Source organism: Penaeus chinensis, chromosome 8 (assembly GCF_019202785.1).
Source record: "Penaeus chinensis breed Huanghai No. 1 chromosome 8, ASM1920278v2, whole genome shotgun sequence".
Taxonomy (NCBI): domain Eukaryota; kingdom Metazoa; phylum Arthropoda; class Malacostraca; order Decapoda; family Penaeidae; genus Penaeus; species Penaeus chinensis.
In genome coordinates this window covers 20,234,189-20,239,188 of record NC_061826.1, presented here as the reverse complement: position 1 = coordinate 20,239,188, position 5,000 = coordinate 20,234,189, and the positions used below count along the sequence as shown (strand labels likewise).

Genomic DNA, 5,000 nt, shown 5'->3' with positions numbered 1-5,000 from the left:
TTACTTGACACTGCACCACAATCAGGTTTGCCTTAGGATTCACTACTGTCAAAACAACCCATGGTGAGACTCAAGTTGATGTTTCTCCCTATAACACACCAATTTTAAGGTAAATATTGGAATAACTTGCATGTTCTTCAGAGGGGACTATTTCTCACAATTCTGTGTTCTACCTAAATCCATGTCACACATTCTAAGATCTGTGAGGAGAGACCTACTATCTAAATACTGAAGATAGTTATTCAGGTAAAAAAATTGCTACAACCTCCATGCCTTCAGCACTAAAATCAAAGCCAACAAACCCTCACTACATCTATTTTGGCAATATACAGCTTGGACCCATGCCTTTCATTGTGATATATTGTCAGAGATCAAGACTTTCTACCTTGTGATGGAGGTTTACTGGCTTTTTCCATAGAGCCGAAAAATGAAGTTGCCATCATCAATCAGTAGTAGATACACAGGTGTATTCTATACATTTATCAAATAATATTTGTTTTGTATTTTTCTACATTACCACCACCATTTTAATGTAACTGTTATCAAATTTCTTTCCATCTAATCAAAACGAACAATATTTCCTTTATAATACTATTGGAGCAAATAACCCATACAGAAACCACATTCCCATCTCAAAAGGAGATGGGATAAACTTGTAAACATTTTCAAACAAATTTGGAGTATCTTCAAGCAATTCTATTGAAATTCTCTTTATAACCAAAGGGCTTAATAGCAGGCCAGAAATATGATATCCTGTAAGCATTACAGATATGCAGTGATTCTGATAAGTGCGGTACCAAAGATAGCTAACTATCTTGATTTGATAGTCCCAAAAGTCAGAGAGAGCATAAATATATAAAAGAAATAGTGGGGGTAAAACAAGCTGAAACCGAATGCATACAGAACAAAAATATATAAAGAATACCATATAAATGTTGAAAAATCAGCTAGTGTATAGGCATAAATTTTGGAGTAATTCATTTTTCTGAAATCCCATACATATGTATATAGAAAAAAAAAAAAAATGCATTTTTTCTTCAATTCTGCTGATTATATCTGCATGTGTAGTAACTGACCTACATCTTTTTTGACAGTGAAGGGCCTATTACACTCGCATTTTTTCTGTCAAATTTTGCATTTCTGTATGGGCAGAGTGCCACTTGCTACCAAGGTAGTGTTTTCATACATACTACATTATTTTAAAGACATATAGCTGCAAAAATGAGACTTCCATATTGCATATAGAAATATGCTAGAACATGCTTATATTTACATGAACTTCTTTGGTTTTATTTATCAATGAAAACATTTCAGTGATATAGATCCTTCATAGCACAAGGTCAAGACAGAAATACAGCAGATAAAAAAGAGTCAATACCATCCTTATTTGGGAGGTCTTCCAAATGCACGCAATACTTAAAAACTGACGGAAATAGTACTACTGTGATAGGGCTTATAGGACAAGTGACTAGCACTGATATCACTATATAATGGATACTGTTTACTTCTTGTAATGAGCCACTATATTAAAATATGTAATGTCTATATTTACGGTACCATAATGTGATGTCTATTGACTATTTTTTCAGGAGTTCTCGTTGTGCATGCATAGTATGGAACCCATGGCAGGGTAGAGTGCATGTCCGACATGTGGGAGCGCATGATACCGAGTCTGTCTGATGCTCTCTCCTACCATGAATAAGTGGATGATTCTTTGTTTTCCCAGACAGGGGTTGGGGATTGGCAGCCCCCAGGAGGGGGGTTGCATTAGACAATATAGTAACTGATTTGGTACTGTGATTACAAAACATTCCACACATACAACTGGAACTCATGGCAAAATAATCAATAGACAAGGCAATATGATACCGTACATTTAGTCACAGCCATTAAAATAATAATAAAATAAATAAAGTAACATTTCTTCTTAGTCGCTGTATAGAAAGGAGGGTTATCGAAATGTCAGAAATCTTGAAAATGAAATTGCCATCTAAAAGGTTCAAATGTTTGAGTGTAGTGATACACAAACTAATTGACATTTAACTCCTTGGTGACGGGTGAAGAAAACTAAAAAAAAAACTACGTTCTGGTGACCAATGGCAACACACTGATTTTGAGCGCGGGGGTTCGGTATATCAATCCGAATCACCAGCTCGTAGCGCTTTGGTGTGCCGCTGCGGCGTACAGCCGCTGCGGCGTACAGCCGCTGCGGCGTACAGCCGCACGCCACATTTCGAGCAGTTTGTTATGACGTCTAGAGACATGACCTGTTGTGAAGGGGTTAACAGTAAGGAGCTATGAAGTTAATATAAGAGTTGAATACTGTGAGAATTATGAATGGGTTAATTTTCCGACTATGACAATCGGGTCTTCCCTTACAATATTTATATCATCAGATTTGTCCTCGTGTGATAAGAACAAATCTGATGATAATCTCCGTCGGATTCTCCAGCCGACAATCTTGATGTGATTTGATAAGTCCCGATAGCAGGGGAGGGCATGAAGTAGATCAGGGAAATTATGGGGTAAAACAGGCTTAAATAAGCAAAATAGAGAACAGAAATGTGTAAAACAAGCACAAAAAAACGCTTAAAATCGGCAAATGAAACTCTACAGACATTGCCGCCACGTTTGAAAGTCAACGGACCGACACACCAATTTTCGAAAAACTCTACGGGAACCAAAGCAAAAAATCTACAGGTTTTCACATGATCCAGATCCCCTGTGGTAATCATACAATGCGTCTTAACCAATAAACCAACCTAACCTAACCCTGTGGGATTTACACACTACATTCTATATATTCCCTGGACCCCCGTGGTATTAAATGCGCCTAGCCAGGGGGCTTTGCCCCCTGGACCCCGTGGTGATATGTGCGCCTAGCCAGGGGGCTACGCCCCCTGGACCCCCTTAGTAGTATATACGCCTAGCCCTAGGGTTAAACCACAAACCTTTATATAGCGAAAGATCAAAGTTTTCTGCGCTTCCGTCTATGGTCAGAATTGCTTGGTTTCTAATCACTATTTTCGGCATTTGGGGCACTTGTTGGGCTCAATTATCAGGCTTTGATTGAGAATAATGTCAATTTGTCCTGTATATCCACCAAAAGACTTTAAAAATGACACGGAGTCGACGCAGCACTTAAAACGAAACATTTTTCACCAGCATTTCTCACTGAATGGCCGCCGGACAAGCTGTCAAATCTCCCAGTGAACAAGCGCATGTGCACAAGGTTATTGTTCAGAATAGCATAAATAATTACCAAAAGACGTAAAAGAAGTATGATAATACTAGAAGAATGTATTACATACAAGAATTCGGGAAACAGACGCTAGTAATGACAAGATAAGCCTTCTCACAAGCGCGTAGCAATACATGGACTACTTGATGGATCATAGTAATGAGTTTGTTTAGGTTTTCGCGAGGTAAACATGAGAGGGGACTTAGAAAATGAAGGGTCCATCTTCGGTCTTCTCTGTCCTGTATCTCCCTTATTTTAGATTTGCGCACCTTTAGCCATAGATGAATAGTGTCTTAGTTTTCGTCAAGGTATCCACTCCACACACTTATTTTACTGTACTCTTGGTTGACATGCGCGGAAAATTTTCCTATGAATGTTAATAATAATCACAATATGAGAGGGCACTTTTTTCTTATGTTAATGTTTTTGACATTGCACGGAATAGGAATATATCATCATCTTACCTGCATTGCACATGTCAATCTCTTTCATATCAAATGCTTTAACAATTGTTATAAGCAAGTCCACAACTGTAAGTCCACTTTTGTGTTTGGCTCAATCTAATTTTTCTACAGTACATTAACCCCACATCTGCTGAAACAAACTTTACTTAAATGTAATCAATAATTAATTATTTATTGCAGAATTATAAGTCTCAAAACAAAATGAAATTTCGTTATCTTATCCAAAGTAAATAATTATTAATGTGCAAGGAATATGTTTAATAATACAAAAATCTTTCCAAGCTCAGGAACAGATCGCAAAACCAAACTTCCCACCAAACATCCTCCAAGTGCAACCTACCCACTCATACTTTGATGCACGACTAACCTACCTTTTAATGATTTCGCCAACGATCTAAATAAACCTTTATCCACTCCAGAAAAACCGTAAAACTCGGTAATTCAAGGCATTTCCCTCACACACAATTTTTCTTTCTCACTCCACTGACAACAACAAACTTTAATAAGGACTGAGAATGGTGCATTGTGTGTGTTATCGTGAGATCGGAATCTCTTTTCCGGCGATGGCGTGGGTGCGGAGACTCAACACATAGGATTTAATCTCTATTATGAGAATCGAAAGTGTATATCTTTAGTGTTTATAGTAACGCGGCCGAGAGTAAGTGAGTCAAATAACGGGCTTATCAAAACTAGAATGACAAATTTTGTTGTTCTTCTTCGTTTATGAGAGAACATTCGCGGATCAGAATAGATGAGTCGCCTTAATCGAACAAATTCAAGATATACTCTAGACGCTTTCCAATCAGAAACCCTCAGAACTCCCGCCGCAGGAGTAGGGGCACCTGGCCGGGGGTGTTCTCGGGCACTCTCGCCAGTCTACCTTGATGGAGTGGAGTGGGAGAAGTGAAAAGTGACACTAAATCCGAATATGAACTTATTTTGCTCTTTCGCGCTTATTGATACTCTGTGGCCGTCGAGCGAGTGAATGTTATGTTGATTTGAGTGAATATAGAGCTGTTTTCCGCCTTGGATCGGTCGATAATCGGGATTTGATAGCGATTTAAGAGGATGGTTCGAGGGGCAAGTGCTTATTGAATCCTCTAATCAACAGGTTGTCGGGGATTCGCATATAATAATCTGTGTAAGTATCTAGGCGTTAGTATTTGTGAGTTTCTGAGTGTATCTGTGAGTATGTGACTGTGAGTGTTTGTGAGTATCTGACTAAACCTCTTAGTATCTGTGAATGAGTATGAGTGTATCTTTGCTTATCTGAGTGTATTTATTAGTATTTATGA

General features: G+C 38.3%; 1 protein-coding gene across 1 annotated transcript in view; it reads right to left on the bottom strand.

Moving 5' to 3' along the window:
• Positions 1–4,213, bottom strand: part of LOC125028159 (mediator of RNA polymerase II transcription subunit 7-like) — a 22,554-nt gene extending 18,341 nt beyond the window's left edge. Inside the window, exon 1 of the mRNA XM_047617522.1 lies at positions 4,077–4,213. The gene's annotated coding sequence lies outside the window, so the exon portion shown is untranslated. The remainder of the gene's footprint in view (positions 1–4,076) is intronic.
• Between the last annotated feature and the right edge of the window lie 787 nt (positions 4,214–5,000).